This window comes from Macaca thibetana, chromosome 9 (genome assembly GCF_024542745.1).
Source record: "Macaca thibetana thibetana isolate TM-01 chromosome 9, ASM2454274v1, whole genome shotgun sequence".
Lineage (NCBI taxonomy): Eukaryota > Metazoa > Chordata > Mammalia > Primates > Cercopithecidae > Macaca > Macaca thibetana.
The window spans coordinates 46,168,249-46,190,751 of NC_065586.1; the positions used below are offsets into that span (position 1 = coordinate 46,168,249).

At 41.0% G+C, this 22,503-nt stretch overlaps 1 pseudogene; it reads right to left on the bottom strand.

Annotated features, from left to right (window-relative positions):
- Positions 1 to 4,893: 4,893 nt before the first annotated feature.
- LOC126962235 (ribosome biogenesis protein BMS1 homolog) lies at positions 4,894 to 17,407 on the bottom strand (annotated as a pseudogene).
- Between the last annotated feature and the right edge of the window lie 5,096 nt (positions 17,408 to 22,503).

The window sequence follows — 22,503 nt, forward strand, 5'->3', positions numbered from 1 at the left end:
TGGCTGTGTGTCTTGAATGACACCTTAGGACCCATCCTGTCTCCACCTCCTTCTCCATAAAATAGAAACCTAACTTGTCCCTCCAAGCTCTGAAATGCTGAAACTTACCAACTCCCTTTTCTCCCCGCTATTTCTTCCTTCCATGGCAGGGACTTTCAGATTTTCTTTCTTTTACTAACAGTACTATGCATGATTTTGTCATACAAAATCAAGAGCCATAAAGTGGTTTACTGCAGTCTAAAGTGGGTTACCACAGTCCTAATTCAATAAAGATGAATACTCGACATCTGGCAAGTAGTGTGTGCCTGACAGTGTCCCCACTGTGTTATGCTCATTTAACCCTCAGAAACAATCTCATTTACAGACTTTACAGGAGTTAAGATGGAGAAGGTAAGTAACCTCCCCAAGGTCACATGACTGCTAAGGGTGGGGCACAATTTGAGCCCAGGTAGTCTGAATTCCCCAATTCCTCAAGCATGAATATCAGAAAGTGTATCAGTCTGTTTTCACACTGATATAAAGAAATATCTAAGGTTGGGTAATTTATAAAGGAAAGAGGTTTAATTGATTCACAGTTTCACATGGCTGGGGAGGCCTCAGGAAACTTACAATCATGGCAGAAGGGGAACCAGGTCTGACTTACATGGTGACCACACAGAGTGTGAACATGTGAAGGAGCAACTGTCAAACACGTATAAAACCATCAGATCTCAGCTAGGCACGGTGGCTCACACTTGGAACCAGCACTTTGGGAGGCCAAGGCAGGTGGATCAACTGAGGTCAGGAGTTTGAGACCAGCCTAGCTAACGTAGTGAAATCCTGTCTCTACTAAAATTAGAAAAATTAGCTGGGTGTGGTGGTGCATGCCTGTAATCCCAGCTACTCAGGAGGCTGAGGCAGGAAAATCACTGGAACCCAGGAGGCAGAGGCTGCAATGAGCCAAGATTATGCCATGGCACTCCAGCCTGTACAACAGAGCAAGACTCCATCCCAAAAAATAAAATAAAACAAAACAAGACCAAACCCTGTAAGATCTCATGAGGACTCACTGAATACCACAAGAACAGCATGATGAAAACTGCCCCCATGATCCAATCACCTACCCCCAGGCCCCTCCCTCAACACTTGAGGATTATGGGGATTACAATTCATGATGAGATTTGGGTGGAGACATGGCCCAACTATATCAGAAAGTAAAGGTAGAAGTCAAGCTTGGATGGGAAGTGACACTGTAAATTATTATTATTTTTTTGAGATGAAGTTTTGCTCCTGTTGCCCAATGAAATTGTTTAGATTAGCTTTGGACTCCCACAAAAGCAAGAAGGGAGAAAGGACCATGTGACTCTAGAGATATTTTTGGCAAAGGAAAGGTTTAGGAAAACATCTTTTGATGACCTTTATTTTAACATACTTAAAAAAAAAAAAAAAAAACTACTGTGGGAAAAAGGATATTATGTATAGAAAAGTCTACACTTCTTGACACAACTAACTAAAAAAAGTCTGATATACTAAACAAAACCCAAATAATGTCTTCCCTAAACATGGGTAACTTGAAAAGCAATTTGAGCAAAAATCAAGGAGTTCAATTATAAATAAGTACATCAACAAAGTGAAAGATGGCTTTAACGTTTCCCACAAAAAGTTAAAAGAAATAACAGCAACTTTAGAGGAGGAGGAAAAAATAATTAATAAGAAAATTATATGCAATTGCAAAATGTGTGAATATTTACAAACTCTAACATATAACTACAAAACGGACCAGAAGAATCATTATCATAGGAAGCAAAGGGGCATTTCAAAAATCAGAGGAGGAGGAATGATTCATATTTAACTTAATTCTGTGGAAAATATTTAAGTAACATTTGAGGACGAAAATAGGTGATATGTTGAAACGTGGGAAACCACAGTGGAAGGAAAAAGAACTCAAGAAAACTCAGTTTCAGTAACCAGTATCCAGTAAAATCTTCAGGACCTAGAGGCTACAATCTGTGTTAATAGTATCTGAAGACCTAGAAAGGTCATTAGAAATCATTTTGGATAATTCTTTTTATTTTTGAGATGGAATCTCGCTCTGTCGCCCAGGCTGGAGTGCAGTGGCGCGATCTCGGCTCACTGCAAGCTCTGCCTCCCAGGTTCACGCTATTCTCCTGACTCAGCCTCCCAAGTAGCTGGGACTACACTGGCCCACCACCACCCCCGGCTAATTTTTTGTATTTTTTAGTAGATACAGGGTTTCACCGTGTTAGCTGGGATGGTCTCGAGCTCCTGATCTTGTGATCTGCCCGCCTCAGCCTCCTAAAGTGCTGGGAATACAGGTGTGAGCCACCGCGCCCGACCCATTTTGGATAATTCTTGTAGACTTGAGATGATGTCTATTTAAAGTTACAAAATAGTGCCTGTATTTCTGTATTCACTACAGAAAACAACTGGATATGGACAGGAAACTAGCATGCTGTGCCACAATCTCTAAAGAAAGATTAGGGAAGTTTCAGCTTAAAGCAAGAATAATCACAATAAACTTTTACAACCCTTTGCAAGCATATATGAAAAACATACAAAAGTTTGTAATGATCTTTTTTAAGCTAAGAGAACAGAAAACATGAGAAAAATTAAATTATAAAATGAACCTTTGGTTTACAGGTAAGAAACATTTTATGACAGGAGATCAGGGTTGCACAGTGTATTATGTGAATGTTGTGACTTATTGGTTTCATCTTGGATATCATAACTTGACATTTTGTAAAAGCGATTTTTCACAGGAATTTTTTCAGATGCCCTATAAAGTCCTGTCCCATCAGAAGTGAGTAATAATCTTCCATATTCTTGAAATAGCTTAATGGCATCTTCTACAGTCTTCCATTGTTTAGGTAAACCTGGGAATCATGTTTGGGTATCGTCTCATCCAACTTCTTTACCCATCCCCATCATAAGTCAGGAAGGTCTTGGATATTTTCTGCTCTAGCAATTAATTCATCATTAATCCTGGAGTTATTTGCTATTACAGTCATTTGTCCTACTTCACTTCCCGTAAGCATGACCCATTTGCCACCATTAACTCCTAAACCATATTGAATTTGTACATCTGACTTTGTGAGCAAAAGTTCTATGTATATCCTGTAATTCTTGCCTAGTATGAAACTTACTTTCAGTAGAGATTGTATGTCTGCACTCATGCACCTATGTAACTTGCACCGTTACCGCTGGTCGGGCTTTCCAGGGGTCATGATAACCTCCTGGGTTCTCTGGGAGAGGGACATATTCTTCAGGATGACGTTGTAATATTTTGTTAGCTAAAATCGTCTATCTAAATGGATAGTTCCTAATGTCTTGAGTAATAAGGCGGGTACTTTTTATTTTTCTTCGCTCTTCGAGTTGATGTGACCAATTCCTGAGGTCGGGTAATCAGGCCAGTATCACACTGGTCTTTGCCAGAACTTTTTGCCTAATACATTTCTCTACTGCTTTCTACAGGTCACTGGATGTTCATATGGGTTCTGGAATCCAATTTTAAAAAATGTCGTGTGAATGACTTGCAACATGGTCATTTAATTTTCAAATATAATTTGCAAGTGAAATGTGTAGGACTCCCATAAGGCACAATGACCTAGATCCTGGGTATGATCCCCTCCAAAGAGGCAAATAGTGAATTCAGCAAGCTCACTCACGTCTGCGTACACCAGTCACTTCTGAACTGCTCAATGGCAGGCAGGGGGAATGACCTCTAATTGGCAGATGCCTACTCGCTATGACCCTGGATTGGACATATAGTTACCTTGAGTCAGGCCAGTCCTGTGTCGTTGGACTGTTCCTTGGAGATATACTCATTAGTGACTGTTAACGTACCTGAGTTATTAGGTGCCTGTAGACTATGCCCAGTGATATGTGCATTACGTACAAAGGCTCTCTAGCTGTGCTGACACTGACTGAAGTTGTGAGGTTTCACAACGACATGTCAGCCAAATACATATGTTCAGATTTACCATTTGTCAAGAGGTCTTCACACTATTAATTATGCAATTATCATTCTACACACAGGCAGTAATAACGCAAGTAAAAAACCACAGCCATGGCCCGGGAGACCAATGTACCTCCAGAAGAGTCCAGTGGGTCCGGAAGCCCTTTGGATGCTGGTCAGAGGCTCCTTTTGGGCAGCAGACAACAGGTCTGGAGAAGTCCTTAGAGTTCTCATGGACAAAGCTTCTGAAGGCATCTTAGACAAGATCTTGTCTTTGCTGGTTTTATGATCCTCTGCAGATGGGTCTATTCTCATTATCTCAGCCACCTTTCACTTCCTATCAGTTCATTTCAAGTCTCTCATGATCCCAGGCAGCAGTAGTTGTTATCACGTGAGTACGTTCATATGTTTATCTCTTTGGGGATGGGGGGACAACTTCACTGTGGACTTCATTCTACTGGAGATAAGTGACCCCATTTTAAGTCAACAAGATCACAAATTAATATCACCTATTGTCAGGGAAGACAATAGCTACCACCTGGGGTTGAAAGCAGGTAACTCCATTTATTCTGAAAACATTCTGTCTTGATTATGGCGCCAGTTGCTGCAAGGGACTTCCTTTTCACCACTTGTTTTTTACAAGGTTTGAGTTTGAACTGCTAACATTCTACTGATTTCTGGGCGAAGGGACTGACTGCACCATCCTAGCCTGTCACAGCACTTGCCCCAGTACTTCCACTTTAAGAGTTTTCCACCTTGTCCAGAACTACAGTCCATTAATTCCCTCATTTTCTCTCTTAAGAGAATAAACAGGCCGGGCGCGGTGGCTCACAACTGTAATCCCAGCACCTTGGAAGGCCAAGGCGGGTGGATCATTTGAAGTCAGGAGTTCGAGACCAGCTTCACCTACATACTGAAACCTCATCTTTACTAAAAAAAAAAAAAAAACACACAAAAATTAGCCAGGTGTGGTGGCAGGCAACTGTAATCCCAGCTACTCGGGAGGCTAAGGCAGGAGAATCACTTGAACCTGGGAGGCGGAGGTTGCAGTGAGCCAAGACTGTGCCACAGCACTCCAGCCTGGGTGACAGAGCGAGACTCCCTCTCAAAAAAAATAAATAAATAAATAAAAAATAAAAAAATATTCCTGCATTCTGAGAAGGTATAATCATCAACACATTTTTGAGCACAACTATGCGCACATGCACTTCCGCATTCACAAGCCATGCTGCGTGCACACACTGATGCCCCTAGATTTCTTTTTTGAAGAGATGGTGTCTTGGTGTGTCACCCGGGCTGGATAGCAGTGTTAGGATCACAGCTCACTGCAGCCTCAAACTCCTGGGTTCAAGTGATCCTCCTACCTCAGGCTCCTGAGTAGCCTGAACTACAGGAATGAGCCACCATTCCCCACCAATGTTTTCATTTTTTTGTAGAGATGAAATCTTGCTATGTTGCCCAGGATGGTCTTGAACTCCTGGCCTCACGGAATCCTCCTGCCTTGCTCTCCCAACATGCTGAAATTACAGGTATGAACCATTGGGCCCAGTCACCAGATTCTTTATTAAGAAGAAAATTTGTTTGCTGACATGTAGACAATGAATTCATAAATAATAGGTCGCAAATTACCAATTAACAAGTCAATATAAACGAGTTGAGTAAACACACAAAAATGACAGTATAAATTAATAAACAGTTTATGACTTCAAGTTTCTTTTTTTCTTTAAAATGTAGTTCTGACAGAGACTGCTACTTGTCCATTCCATGGAAAAGTCAGAGGTGGCTGAAATGTCAGAGGTACACTTATTAACACCTTGCTGCTTTCTGTGTAGCTTCCTCTCAGTACTTCACCAGTTGGGATTGACTCACCTCTCTGGCTGGGTTCGGGAGCTAGACAGGAACACACAGAACTGGGAATCCAAAGTCATCTCTGACACTAAAAGCAATGAAAACATAAATAACCAAACATATTATCAAGAAATGAACAAGGGATCGACATTAAGTACAGCAAGAAGAGAAGAAAGCATTTAATTGGCCAGGCTTTCATTCTGACAAAATAACTTACCACATGCATGTCTCTATCTGACATGTGTGAACAGAAAAAGAAGAGGTAACAATAGAGTAGAGGATTCCTCTTCCAATTGTCTCTGATCTATTCAACCTTTGTTACAGGTCAGAGAGTTCTCCAGTCTATAAATAAACAAGAGATAATGTGGCAACCAGGACACAGAGACATACTGAGAGTACTGCTCAGTTCTCTGCCTAGGCCTGATTCTGCTGATCCCTGACAATGAGCGCTGTGAAATTTAGAGGCAGGTCAATACACACACGCACAAACACACAAAAGAGACACTTCATGGGCAAGAAGCACCAAAGATATAAAACAAAATGTCTGAAAGACCATAAAACAACTTCTGATGAAATACTGTTTGCATTTTGCAGAAGTAAAATGTTCACCACCAAACCTACAATTAGCTTAAAAATTACAATAAGTACAGTACTTTTGGATCCCATCTCCAATTCATACCTTATCAGCATGTAATAATCACACTGCATCTACTACAAATCTGGATGGACTTTTTATGCTGAATACAACTTGTACAGTAAGAAGGAAATTTTTTGAAATACTGAGAATACAACACTTGTATGCCATGCTCTACTTCACAAGTCAAAAGAAAAAATCATTTCTATTTTTAAAATGTATTGAAATGAAATACAGAGAAGTATATTCTAATACCAGTTAACATTAAGAGAATATATCTCTAAACCAAAGATCTTGGATCTTCTAGAAAGACAAAATAAACCTGTATATATTTGGGTAAGAAAAAAAATTAAGAGATCAAGAAAGGAGAGAGCATGTTAGCACAGAATCATCTCCCAAAATGGCTTTCTGATGCATTTGACCAGTTTTCAAGTCCATTTGTTTTTCCTCCTTTGGCAATAACAGCCTGTATTACCAAGGAAACGCAAAATAATTCAATTTGTACATTAATCAACTCATCTGGAAATGGCAATATAGTCAATGAAAATACAAAGAAACAAAAAATGTCAAGGAATTGTTTAAGATGTTTAAGATGACATAGAATAGGGAAAAAATAATCTGATAAACACCGGAAGAGTTAATAAGCAAACTCAGGCATGGTTCCTTAACACCACACTTCAAAAGAACTTAGAGGAATAACCCTTTAAAAAAAAATCTAATTTTAGAAAAAAATTGCTTAAATGGGAAGTTAGTGTTTCGTAGATCTTTTAGAAAGGTGATTAATTTCTAAGCTAAACATACATGATCCTTAACAGAAATGGTTGAGTCCAGGCCCAAGGCAGAAAGAGGGCAACATGAGCCTGGATCCTCTTGTTCTGTCAGAAAGTAAGAAATGCTCAAAGACTAACAGAGACAGTTGAGAAGACACAGGAGACAGGCTGAAGGCTCCCGTGGCCAAATCTGGGACAGTATAGGCATTAGAAAGAACAATGACAGGGATGGAAAATAACCCATGGAATAAAACGCAATTGCATTAGTCAGCAGTGATATGAAAATAAAGGGAAGAACTGAAAGCTCTTTGCTAAAAATTCCAGGTAACAAATGTAGAAGGAATGACAGAGGAAGAACATCCATTTTAAGTCACCAGTGCCATAACTGATAGAGAAGATCATAAGGAGGCTAAAATCACTGGATGAAAGAAAACTGTATGAAGCTTTTTAACATAGCACAATAGATAAAAATATGAAAACATAAATTAGGAAAAACTAAAAATCATACCATAAGAGATGGATAAGTTAGAATATAGGAATAATAGGCCAGGCATAGTGGCCCACATCTGTAATCCCAGGATTTTGGGAGGCCAAGGCGGGAGGACTGCTTGAGCACAGGAATTCGAGACCAGCCTGAGCAACATAGTGAGAACTCGTCCCTAGAACAAAACAAAAAATTTAGCTGGGAGTGGTGGTGCACTCCTGTAGTCCCAGGTACTTGCGGGGCCGAAGCAGGAGGATCACTTGAGCCTGGGAGTTCAAGGCTGCAGTGAGCCAAGATCACGCCACTGCACTCCAGCCTGGGAGACAAAGTGAGACCTTATCTCAAAACAAAAACAAAAACAAACCACAATAACAAAAAAACACTGGTAACAACAAAATCATGACTACATAAAGACTGTATAGAAAACAAAATGCTCAGAATATAGAAATAAAATTATGTATTTTACCTGTAACTATATTAGAAGAGAATATTCTTGTAGACAAGGATGACTAGAAGGATATGCAAAAATGAAAATAGCTAATAACACTCGTTATATCAGGCACTGTGGTAGGTAGTTTATGCACATTGTAACAAATTACATACTAGATTATCTCAAAATTTTCAGATAAATTTTACTGGGAGTCATAAACCAATACAACAAAACCAATGTTTTGCAAACATCCGTTAAGCATAAAGGTATACAAATTCTTAATCCAGGCTGAAAAGTAATTCACATAAGCCATACATCAGTGGAAACTTACCCATGGGAGATAATACAACATAATCTAAATAAAACTTTCAGAGACAAGGCATGCGGCTTCTGGACAGCCACAAACTCCCTGATTCTGCTCTGTTGTTTTCGCCACCAAAAGAAAGCCAAGTGAACTCAGGTCTCTTAAAACACAAAAAAGTAACCTATGGAAGATGGCGTGGTATTTGAGGAATATTTGGGGTCTGTTGAAAAACGCACCCTGTATTTTATTTCAAGAAAATACTCCCTTGTAATGTCAGGTAAGTGAAGAGCCCTCAGAGACACATGCACACACAAAGAAAAACAAAACAACATAGAATGAATCCCACCAAAATGTGTTATGATGGCAGAATTATGGGTGACATGATCTTCTGTAATATATCTTTTTATTAAAAATAGGAAAAAGGCAGACATCCCCTTGATTATCTATAGCCTCTGACCCATGTGGCTTGGAATCAGAAAACAGCGTCACCCGACTGGAAGCCATCTTGGCATCAATGGTGGAGATGGTGGAGATGAGACTCCGGACCAGCTCATGGGTGGGCTCCACCTCGTCCTGTCAAGACCACCAAGAAAGGGCACGTGAGGAAAGCACAAAGATCTTGGAGAGACACTGGTTTCACCCAGTTTCTCAAAATTATCTTACACACATTTCCTGAGAACATTTCTTAATGCCACAAAAACCAGAGCAGAAAATCCTTATAGCAAAGCTTGAAATGGATCCCCATCTCCATTAAACTTTGCCAAAGCTCAGTGAGAATATAACCTGATAACCTAAACACCTAGCTAGAAAAATCTCAGTTCCAGTGCTACAACAATGCTAGCTTTTCTAACATTTTAAAATAACCCTGATTTTAGCCCAATAAAATTCAACTACAGAACTAAGAAATAAATACTGGAAATCCACTTTAAAGTACAGAATGAGGAGACCATTGTGAATGAGAAAAAGAAAAAGACCAATGAGAGCTGGCGAGCACACTGGTTTTGTAGAAATGGAGATAAGCCGTGCAGGTGCCACACAGGCAGCAGGGCCCGCGCCGGGGCCACGGATCAAGGAGGCATGGAGGACAGGACGCTTCTGCTTGGTACAATGAAAACAAGGTATTCTTTTCATTCTACATATTTACAATATGCATTTGGGCCTTTATTATAAGTACAAGAGAACAATCGTCAATAAATAAAAGCTGACTACATTATCTTTTTTTCTTTAAACAGTAGACTTGGAAAGAATAATGAGGGTTCAGAGCGATGACCCCCGTCTCACCGATGCCTGAAAACCGTGGCTGCCACCAAGGTCAACATAGACAGCGTGTTTGTCATACAGCACTCGCCCAACTCCAGAAAGAGGCGCATAAACCAGCTGCTCCTTCTCATTTAAACAGCGCTTCTTTCGTTGTTCAGGAAGAGCACAAGGGTCTGGGAGGAAACTGACGTCATGCATGGCAAAATCTTCTATTCTACCCCGGGAAGACAGGACCCAAAAAGCCAGCTTCAGCTGACAGCAAGTCAGTAAGTATCTACTGTTGACTGGGGGGTTAAAAACGATGCACAGTCCAAGGGTTTAACCCATGACCCAAAAGAAGGGCATCATGCCACACGGGAACAGTGTACTTCTAGCTACAAGAGGTCAGAGAAGAGGGGATTCGATAACACCTTTGCAGGCCTACACATAGCTGGCTTACTTTTAAAACTTCCAGCAAGGCCATCTTCCCTTGTTGGGTCATTTTTCAGTTTTCCTGAGAAATGAAACCATCCCAAGAATCCTATGTGTAATTCTAGTATGTTCTATAACAAGAGAATACCTGGCATGTGAAGCTGGCTTTTATTTTTCAAGTGTGCTCCTCTTACATAACCATAAAGTGACACCTGCCGGTCACATTTGATGTTTGTTCAGATATCCTCTGGGTTTGTCAAATCTTCCATCCTAGAAAAATAAACTCAATCATACAGTAGAAATATTTCTATACCTCCTTTCATGTGTCAATGACTCATCATACTCTTGTTCACTAAGCACGTTGTTTAGAAAACTAGACAATGCAGAAATAAGGAAGCACCGTTCACCATCCAGCAGAGGACAAGGGGCAGGCACACAACTGTGTCTCTAGGCTGAAAGTGACATTCATTCTGGAAGACACCAGACAGGGAGATGATGTCTACCTGGGGTTGGGGAAGAGTGAAGAACATATTAAGAAAATCCGTTTCTGGAAGAGGGTGAGCCTCTGCTCTGGAATTTTTACTGTGGCTTGGATTCTGGCAGGTGGAAAAAGGGTATTCCAGGCTGAGAAAACCACAGCACAAAGAAGAGCACAAAGGAAGGAAACTGAAGGCACACATGAAGGACTCAAGCACCCGGGCACGAAGGCAGCATCACTGAAAACTGAGGATGAACGTAGGATGGGGCCACTGTAGCCTTAAATGTTTCCAAGTCCTCCCATTGTCCTAAACATCTCATAGTTAATTTACTCCCAAAGGCACAGCATCCTTGAGCAATGATATAAATAGACATTTTCCATCAACTACACTTCTACCCCCACTATTCAAACAGGCACAAAATAAATCCTATCACTGTTCTTTTTCTAGCCTTTTTAGCTTTGAAATATATGGCCCAGGAAGAAAAAGTTTACAATCACTTTTTACCTGTCTGCCAGGATATAAGGGTGACAAGTTTGCCATGTGAGAGGCCTAAACTTCGTAACAGTAATAAAATGGCCTAGATTGTGCATTTCTTGGTTTTGATATTCTCCATGCAGCATTCCAGAAAAGTAGAACTGCTTGGCACCCTAAACATTAAAGGAAAATTAAAAATTAAATTTCAATTAAATTCTCATCAATACTGCAACAAAATAAAAGCTCTAAACAAGAAGCAATCCTAAGAAGGGAGATTTCCAGCAAAGCCACTGTCCTCAGGCTTCCAGAGCCTTGCTGGCTTCTTTCAGGACTTATTAGAACCCCACAGAGGCAGACTGCTCTGCAGCCGAGCAGGGGCATCCATCTAAGTATGGTGAGGAGAGGGAGGTGAGGCCTCTGAGCACAGAAACGGTTCTGTGGCCGATGGACCAGAGCAGTATGGAAAGGAAGGGGCAGTGCCTGGTCCTGCAACTGGGAGAAACTTCTGATGTACTCTATTATAAAGTCCCGACCCCAAAACACCTAGACACTACCTGGTGCAACAGGTACAGAGACAAATGAAATATACCAAGAGGCCCAGAATAAGCACTCTCTTGAGGGAAACCTTCCAGAGACTGGGAACACAAACACAATGGGAATTCAGGAGGCAAATCCTAGATAGATGTTTAGTAACGTCTCTTCAGTCTTTTTGTTTGTTTGAAATGGAGTCTCACTCTGTCACCCAGGCTGGAGTGCAGTGGTACAGTCTCAACTCACTCCACCTTCTGCCTCCCAGCTTTAAGCAATTCTCACGTCTCAGCCTCCCCAGTAGCTGGAATTACAGGCGCATGCCACACCCGACTAATTTTTGCATTTTCAGTAGAGATGGGGTTTGGCCATATTGCCCTGAGCTCGAAACTCCTGGCCTCAAGTGATCGCCCGAGTCTGCCTCCCCAAGTGCTGGGATTACAGGAATGAGCCACTGTGCCCGGCCTCTTCAGTCTATTTTAAAAGGATTATACTGTTAGTTCCTACCCGGTAAACTTCTGTCCAGAAGCTGTGTTTTAATCACTTCTTTGTCTTCTTCAGTTGCTTATTATGCTTGAAGGAGTCGAGGTGGGTGAGAACTCCCATAATTTTAGGAAAGCCATGTACTTGACAGATGTTTAGAAACTCAAAGGTTTCCATTTCAAACCCAAAGCTGGCATCTATAAGCATCAGTACCTACAAACAGAACACATCATTTCTCAAAGAAATTACCAAAACAGACCACCTACACTAGGGGTTGGCAACTGGCCACGGGCCAAATCCACCCATTACCTGTGTTTGTAACTACAGTTTTATTGGAACACAGCCACATTAATTCATTTACATATTGTCTATGGCTGCCTGGGCACTACAACTGCAGAGCTAAGTAGCTGCAAAAGACATGATCCACAAAGCCGAAAATATTTACTATCTGGCCCTCGACAGAAAAGTCCCACTGCAGACTAAATCTAATGACTACACAGGCATCCCCCAGAGAAACTACCACCCTCTGACTTGCTCTAAAAGGCAACCATAAGACAATGCCCACTAGGCTATAAACTTTCATTTTAAGAATTCTAATGCATGAGAAGTAACTCAGAAAAGGCTGGGTCTAACCTGGTCCTTACCTAAGAAATCCTAATTTAAAGAAATGAAGTTTTCTGTAATGTACTTTTAAGCCAAATAACAGGTCTCTGACATCCAAAGAATGGGAAGAAAGTGATAATCAATGAAATATATTAAATATATACAGAAAACCAACCTCTTCTTTCAATCTCTTCACAGAAAAAAAAAAATCTGTTTTTTTGCTGAGAAGTATGCAGTGGAAACCTCTATCTTGTATGTTAATTTGTATAACTCAAGTACTCAGAATTTTTTTTAAATAGCTATCAGTTTAGGATTAAGTCAAAAAACAGTAAGATTATGATGAATGGTAGTCTATAAGAAAATACAAGCAGATAAGGCCAATTTTTTTTGTTTCTTTTTTTGAGACGGAGTCTTGCTCTGTTACCCAGGCTGGAGTGCAGTGGCGCGATCTTGGCTCACTGCAACCTCTGCCCCCCGTATTCATGCCATTCTCCTGCCTCAGCCTCCCGAGTAGCTGGAACTACAGGCACCCACCACCACGCCCGGCTTTTTTGCATTTTTTTAGTAGAGATGGGGTTTCCCAGTGTTCGCCAGGATGGTCTTGATCTCCTGACCTTGCGATCTGCCCACCTTGGCCTCCTAAAGTGCTGGGATTACAGGCGTGAGCCACCGCACCCGGCCAAGACCAGTTTTTAAAATTTAAGACACTTCAAAGACGCAAAATAATTTCAGAATTCATTCCTGGAAACTTCTACTTTTAATATTAAAGATAGTTGTTTTTATCTTTCCATGAATAACTAAAAATAACACAAAATGGAAATAGAAATGCCCATCTTTGATTAAACTAGGAAACATTCAAAACCCGAAACCACAGAATATATGAAGTTGGGCTTGCAGGAAAGCACAGCTGCCACTGCAGACCGAGGCAGCAAGCAGAGCTCTCCAGCAACACTGGACCAGCTCGAAGAACAGATGGAAAATCCTCACACCACATCTGATGTCAGAGTGCCAAGGGGCAAGCAGCTGGTTGTAGGGTCAGGAAGAACAGGGAGGAAACAGTCCCTCAGCTGCCAATCTTTGTCATCTAAGCCAGTGTTACTCCCCTAATCCACACACGCACGTACACACCCAAATCCACGTACTGTGTGTGCCTCTGCCGTAGTCAGGAGTCTCTGACAACCCAGAGCAGAGCAATCAACATAAGTTAGGCTAAATAAATTATGGTGCATCCATAGAATGGAATATTATATTAAAAAGGAGGAGGCAGAGCTACAGTACTTACTGATTATATACCTCCAAGATATATTACAGGAAAAAAGCAAAGCATAGAAGAGTGTGTAAAATAAGCTACCATTTGTGTTTTTAAAGGGTGGCATGTGTGTTTATATGTATCTGGAAGGATACTGCTCTGCAGGGCCCTGAGAGACCAGCGGTTAGGGTAAGGAAAGAGAAAACGCACATTGTGTGTACCCTGCATTAGTTAGAGTGCGTTACCAAATGTGTGTGCTCCTTTTGAAAATCTGAAAAAGATTCACATAGGCATCTCTCTCAATGATGGCTAAGAGGCTGGGAAGGGGAGCAGGGAGGGAGGGACAAAGAGGGAAAGGTTAACAGGTACAAAAATACAGTTAGAATAAATTATAGTGCCCAACAGCACACTAGGGTGACTATAATTTATTATATAATTCAGAATGACTAAAAGAATGAAATTAAAATGCTTCTAACACAAAGAAATTATAAATGTTTGAAGTGATGGATATCCAAATTACCCTGATTTGATCATCACACATTGTATGCTTGTATCAAAATACTACATGTACCCCATAAATATGTACAACTATTATGCATCCCTAATAACTAAAAATAAAAAAAAGTAAAGGCATCTCTTAACATGTATGTCTTTAAAATTAGAAACTTGCTACATTTTAAATGAAAGAGAAACAAATAACTTCTATGAACTATTTCAATCATTTCAAGTATACAAGATTTAGTAATCTTTACACAACTTTACATTAATAACACTAATTTTTACTAATAGTAGCAAAACATTTGAATGTTACTTAGTTTTCCGACATTACAATGGAACAACTTTAAAAATCTGTATTACTTTTTCCTTTATATTTTAGGAGTCTTCCTGGGTCAAAGTATAAAATCTGTAGCTCTAGAAAAAACTAAATAAAAATGAAAAAAACCAAGGTATCTGTCACCTCACACTTACTAATCAATATGGCTTATTTTTTTTTGCTTTTTTTGCTTTTTTTTTTTTTTTCTGAGACAGAATTTCATTCTTGTTGCCCAGGTTGGAGTGCAATGGCACAATCTCGGCTCACCACAACCTCCACCTACCAGGTTGAAGCGATTCTCCTGCCTCAACCTCCTAAGTAACTAGGATTCTAGGGATGCACCACCTCACCCGGCTAATTTTGTACTTTTAGTACACATGGGGTTTCTGCATGTTGGTCAGGCTGGTCTTGAACTCCTGACCTCAGGTGATCCGCCCACTTCCGCCTCCCAAAGTGCTGGGACTACAGGCATGAGCCACTTCGTCTGGCGTTTTTTGTTGTTGTTGTTGTTGTTAATTTGTATTTTATTTTTCTAATTTAAAAGATAGTTAATAGAGTATCAGGAATAGTGAACATTATCATTTCCATAAATGCAAGAGCGTGTACATTTTCCACACACTGAGTACTATCTAAATTTTCTATTGATAAACTCTGACCACTTCTTCAGGCAATTCATGTACTTACTTTAGCGTTATCATTAAGGATGAAGGTTCTAGAACCATCAAGAACAAGGGTCCCATCTTCACACAAGTTACTTAACTGCTGGGAGACTCTATTTCATCTTATGTAAACTACAGATAATACCTACTCACCTCAAGGGTGTATCAAGGGTTTATGTAAGCTAAATTTGTAGAAAGCAGTTAGCATAGTGCCAGGAAGGGTCCAAGAAGAAATGGTACTTACTATGATATATTTGTATGTATATATGTATGCATGTTAATGAGCTCTTATTAGCTGTGTTCACTAAAGGTTTTTTCCATCCTGTGATTTGCTTTTAGATTTTGGAATACATTTCATTGTGCACATTCCATTTGTATTATTAATATAATAACATTTATTACTATTATTATTATCATCATCAATTCAGTCACATCTACTGTATCCCTGATGATGACCATGATTCCTTTAATAATCATAAAACTCTCTTCCCTTGACAGGGTAAATAACCTATCACAACGTTGTAAGTCTCCATCAGCACCCCAGGCTGCCCCTGCTGACTTACCACATCTGCTGCTTTAGCCAGATCAACCATCATGTTAATGTCATACCCACATTCAATAATGGCGAGTCTGTGCTTTTTACCTATTACTGAAAAGATGAAATTTTTACTTTAAAAAGACCCTGAAAAAACTAACCGTCAACTCTAATTTTCATTTTTAAATTGCATCCAGTAAAACACCATGTACATTTAAAGGAGTGTACCAGAAGTTCATTTTTATGGGCAAAAATTGGTAAAATAAAATAAATTCCATCATATTTTTCTTGCTGTGTTCTAAATTTAAGTAACATCAAAAGTCTACCCAGATGAATAAAAGTGCTCAAACATGGAAAATTCTGACTGGACAGGCTCCATGATAACCACGATCCTGCTGTTCAGCTGCAGGACCATGTCTTCACCTCTATCAAACTTTCCGTATTCCCACTATCGCTAAAAACATCCTCAAACATAATGCAACAGAATATTCATAACGATAATCATTTCTAAATTCAGGTAATAAGAAAATGGTCAAGAAAATAGGGGCTGGGCACAGTGGCTTACGCCTTTGTTCCAGCACCTTGGGAGGCCAAGGCAGGTGGATCCCTTAAGTCCAGGAGTTTTGAGACAAGCCTGGGCCACATGGGGAAACCCCATCTGTACAAAACCAAAAAAGATAGGAAAAAAAAAGAAAAATTAGACAGGTGTGGTAGCATACATTACTCAGGAGGCTATGGTAGGAGGATTGCTTGAGCCTGGGAGGTTGAGGCTGCAGTGAGCTGTAATCACACCACTGCATTCTAGCCTGTGCCACAGAGTAAGACTCTGTCTAAAAAAAAGGAAAAGAAAGTATGGATGCTCCAAAGATAAAAAAAAGTCTCAATCCAACTATATTACTGCAATAACAAGAGATTTCAGATTGTACATTGCCATTCTACCACTGGAAGTTTGTTTTACTTCCCTCAAACTTGGAAAGGTCACCATCTCCCAAAGCAAATTCTCATAAGAAAAAGAGAAAACATGCACTTCCACCAGCATGTGGCTTCATAAGGGCAAGCATGTGCACCTGGCACATAGGAGATATGTGCTATGTGGCAAATACATACGTGTTAAATGATGTGTTCACAGTACCAGGCCTGCTAGGCCCTTCCAAGGAACATGCTTGGCAAAGCCATAGAGCAGTCAGGATAAGATACGTATCACATCCTTATCTCTGGGAACTTACCCTTTTCTGAAGTTACAGCCAACTTAGTAAAAGTATAAGAGAGATAACACGATATGACAATATTTAACATGCCCCATTCAAGAAAACAACAAACACACGCATGTCCCTCAGATGACAACAGTCACGCCAACTCTGTGTCTGCGGCAGCATCTTCTACCTGACACGATCGTCACAGGGCCTCTGATCTCGGTAAACTTCTACTGGGTGAAGTTCCAAATGAGGCATTATATCAAAGTGCTCTTTCCAATTTGGAGGCCCCATCACCACTGCCACTATTGGTGGGGGCTCTAGTGGAGTTTGATCAACCACTGGAATATGATGCTTTTTTGTCTTCAAATCCTGAGTCCTATTCATCAAAGAAAAAAAAAAAAAGTAAACTCATTCTCAAAATAGAGTAAAAGGTATCAACCTTATAAATAGACTTTTTTTGGTATACTTACAGATATGAGTACTTTAGTATATTTTATAGAGCACAACAGACAATATATAAATATAATTAACTTGTCAATTATTAACTTTTGACCCCCATCCAAATCATTACTGTTCAATAAAGATGTAACAAGATGACTTCAATAATATAGAGATGAAAATTAAATACTCCTTAAATCTGACTGTTTTAGGAGTGATTTTAATCGTTTTTTAAAAACCAAAAGGTAAATACCGAGGCAGTGCATCATAACAGATAAGAGCAGAGGCTCTGGAGTTAAATTTGGCTCTCCTACTTACTAGTTATATGATTGGAGGTAACTTGTTTTCTTGACCTCAGTTTTCTTGTCCATAAAATGAGGGCAGGAATGATTCCTACTCTGGTAAGGCTGCTGGAAGGATTTAGTTGAATAATATTTAAAATCCACTGCTAAGAATATCACAAGGACTCACTAAATAAAGCTATGTTAGTATTACATATTGTAATTTTTGTATTTTATATTACAACTTTGTAAAAGTTGGAGGGAAAAAGCACACTTATCATCACTGTAGAAACAGTTTAAAGTTTAGAAGAAACAAATTCTATAAATTCTTGTATCTTGGGCAAGAAACACCAACCAGTGTGCAGATGCTGGAGGCAAGGCAGCTTCTATGGGAAGGCTTCTCACGTTTTAGTAAAAGCCACACAGCATGCATCTGCATGTCCTTTGGAGCTGGACTAGACTTGTGACTCCAAATGTCACCTGTGAGAGGCTCCTACTATTTAAAAAGAATCAAAGGAAGAACCATCAGGCTATAGCTAAACATACCTGTGAAAGGATCGAGCCATCCGCACAGCAGACTGAACTGCAAAAGCTTTGGGATTTCTCCTCCCGGCATCTTTGTCTCCTAGCTGGAGATCTTGCAGATGCCGCTTCTTTTTCTTTGCAGCTTTGGGTGCATTGCTTTTCTTTCTGTGTTTCCCTGGTCCTTAGTTTCCATAGTGGCTACTTACCAATAACAAGTAACTGTAACCTACAAGGAAGAAGGTTGGGGTAAGGAGGTGGGAGAAGCATTTTACAATCCAGTCAATACACAGGGGAAAACATTAAATTTCATTTATTTCTTTATGAAGAGATGATGTATTTGTTCACTGAACAAGGGTAGGAACTGCTTAACCATCCCCAATTTCATTTCTCTCTGTTATGCTATAAATTAGATGAGTTACCTCTGCTAACGTTACATTTTATGGTTAAGTTACTTTTTATTCATCTTAAGTGTCAACATCAGCACTATCTATTTCCGCAAGGATAGAAATATTCTATATCTGTACTTTTCAGCTATTCAGCCTTCAGCTACATGTGGTTACTTAAAACATACTTAGAGAAACTGAAAAAATGAATTTTTAATTAATTTCATTCTAACTCTAAATAGTCACATGAGGCTACCATACTGGACAGCTCATACCTAGATATCAACCAGACGAATGAAGTGGTTTCCTAACTTAAACTAAAACTTAAATTTTAATAAAAAATTTAAAACCTTTTTATGAACTTCCAATATGATCACAGTATTACTTTTAGTACCTGTCGACTCTGTAAAACTCCTAAATTACAGCTCATCTACATACATTTGAAAAATAGTAGTATCTGGGCCAGGCGCGGTGGCTCAAGCCTGTAATCCCAGCACTTTGGGAGGCCGAGACAGGCGGATCACGAGATCAGGAGATCGAGACCATCCTGGCTAACACGGTGAAACCCCGTCTCTACTAAAAAATACAAAAAACTAGCCGGGCGAGGTGGCGGGCGCCTGTAGTCCCAGCTACTCGGGAGGCTGAGGCAGGAGAATGGCGTGAACCCGGGAGGCGGAGCTTGCAGTGAGCTGAGATCCGGCCACTGCACTCCAGCCTGGGCAACAGAGCGAGACTCCGTCTCAAAAAAAAAAAAAAAAAAAAAAAAGAAAAATAGTAGTATCTGTATGTATGAGATATGACTGGTTCTAGATGATGCCTGGAGACCCCATGGACTTACAGAGACCCTTCCAGTGATTTCTGAGGTACCAGGGAATCTGTGGCCAATAAATTGGTAATCACTGAATTAGTGAGTTTTTTAAGGATATGGGGCTGCATAAAATCTGACAGCTCGATTGAAAAAAGGCGGAGCAGAGTGCCATTTCATTCAATTAAGGTCCTGTATTAATTCCATTTAATAAACGTTTGTGTCTCTGATGTGCTAGCCACTGGGCCAGTAAATGGATATAGCTATGATCTGACTGGCAGAGAAAATCCAAACTAGTGTCTTCCGTGCCATGCAATGAGGGCTACATTGCAAGGCTGCACAGGGTGCTACTGGAGCATAGAGGTGAGTCAGAGACTTCCCACAGACACACACACGAGCGGAAATAGAAAGTCTTTATATATCACCATATTGTCAAGGAACACCGGCCGGGAGTTAGGAGGGCTGGGAACTAGGAACGCTTTGAAACTGAATAGCTGTGTGATTTCAGAGATCATGTTGCTTCTCTATTTTAGTTCCGAACTTGTACTAATATTTCTCTCCCTTTTGCTCTTGGTGGGAAAAGCACAATTTGCGGTCAATAGATTCGGCTCAGGTCTAAGTCGCCTACCGGCACCACGTCGCCAGGAAACGACGTCTCCAGGACATCTTCCCTCCCAGTCCGGGCTCTCTGCAGGGATTCATCCCGTCACTCTCCCAACGACCCCCGGGGCACACCTCCAACAGATGCTAAATATGCTGCTCCTCCGGAGCAAAGATGAGCCGGAGGACCGGGGGAGGACCTTCCCAAGCGCAGGACTCGCGATCTTCCCAGTGCCCCAGGGCCAGGGACCCCACTGCCGCCTGCCCCAGAGCCAGGGACCCCACCGCCGCCTACCCCAGCCCACCGCCGCCTACCCCGGTCCGCCGCACCACCGAACCTGCTCACGACTACGACTTCGCAGGTCCGCTTGGACACCGCCGGAAACGGAAATTCACAGTGGCGCCGACTCGGTGGAGGGAAACAAGAAGACAGAAAAAAGAGACCGGGGCCTGGAGGACGTTCAGGGGAGAGCTGAAGGAAAGACCCCCCCAACAGCTGAGTGCGGGCGCCGGCGCCGTCTGCGCAGTGCGTTGCGCCGCGACCGCGTCCTTGCTGATCCCGCCACACCCTGCTCTCGGAATCCGCTGTCTCAACTCCCGCGGTAGCACTCCCTAGTTGCGTACACCGAGCTCGCCCGAGTCCTCGCTGAAGGGTAGGGCAGCTGTGCGACCTGGCTCGGGTTACTTGGTGCCGTGCAAAAAGCCAGGAGACTCATTTGGCATTGAGCTCTGAGTGTGGTCTCCTGTTCTTTTTTTTTTTTTGAGACGGAGTCTCACTGGATCACCCAGGCTGGACTGCAGTGGCGCTATTTCGGCTCACCACAACCTCTGCCTCCCGGGTTCAAGAGATTCTCCTGCCTCAGGCTCCCAAGTAGCTGGGATTACAGGCGCCTGTCATTAGCCCGGCTAATTTTTTTGTATTTTTAGTAGAGTTGGGATTTCACCATGTTGGCCAGGCTGGTCTCAGGTGATCCACCCTTCTCGACCTTCCAAAGCGCTGGGATTACAAGCGTGAGTCACCGCGCCCAGCCGGTCTCTTGTTCTGTTTAAGCAAGACACTACATTGAGTAGTGCAAAGCAGTGGACATTATGTTGTTTGTAGCTCATTCTCAGTGCTAACAGCAAGAGAAAGTCTTGTGAAGCACGGCCCCCTTGAACTATACTGGTACGCAATTTTTCTTCTTTAAGTGATAAGCAATCTAAAATCAAGGCCTACGGGAAGGACGCAATTGTTTTTGTTACTCATTTCTAAATGTGAACTGAAACGTGCCGCCCTTTTTCTCCTAGCCCCACCTAGAAGTGCAGTGTTGGTGGGAGATTGTATTCTTCTCTGGGCTTTCAGGACCATTACATATGCTGGGGGAGCCTGGCAGTTGGCGCCAGGCCTGACCCCAGACAGTATTTCCTTCAGCGCCAGTATTTGCATTCTCACTGTTGAAAAGCATTTGGCACTCAGTTTCCATTTCTGTATTCATAAGTGTTAATTACTCATGAAAGCAAATTGTGGGAAAACTAATTTTATAAATCACTTTACTAGATTGCGTTTTCCTTCCTTGCTTTCATCCTTTTTGTTGGTAATTATACAAATAATATAATTCTAAGTTCTCTGTGTAAAAATATTTAAACAATACAGATAAAGAACAGATCACTTTTTAATTCAGCCAGCTGGAACGTTAGGGATATGTTGGGAGTTAGGGGTTTGGTGTGAAGTAAGGCATTTTATTTTGTTTACATGGATAGCAAATTGCTTCAACAAGTTTATTGACTATTTCATACTTTTGCCACTGACTTAAAATTTTATATGGATTTTCATTTTGTATTGATTGCCTGTATAAAATAAGACTGTAGTTTCTCCTGCTCCACTGGTGAGTTTACTCTGCAGTGTTCCGGTGGCCAGTTTATAGTATATTTGATGCCTTCGAAGGGAAACCCTCCTGAGCCCTATTCTTCTTTTTTTTAATTACACCTGTTTCTGAACAAGAATATATGCACATCTTCAGTTGAAAAAGTACAGAAAGATGGGTGGTGAAGACTGCTAACCCCATCTCCACTTTGCAGAGCTAACCACTGCTACCAAAGATACTCTGCTCACACAGAAGCACAGGACTCTCACCCACACATACCTTTCTAAAAATACTTCATTAAATAGTTTCATTAGTCTACTCTTAGATGAACTTGGATATCATGTTATATTAAGTATCAAGTTATATTAAAAACTTCCTTTTTAAATAGTGGCAGAAGACAACGGTGAGTCTTCCCATCCAAGAAAATTGTAAAGCCTCTTCCTGTCTCAAGCTCTGTTTTGGTGACATGCTCGAGTCTTATAGTAGATTTTAAGACACTCGTGAATGGGAT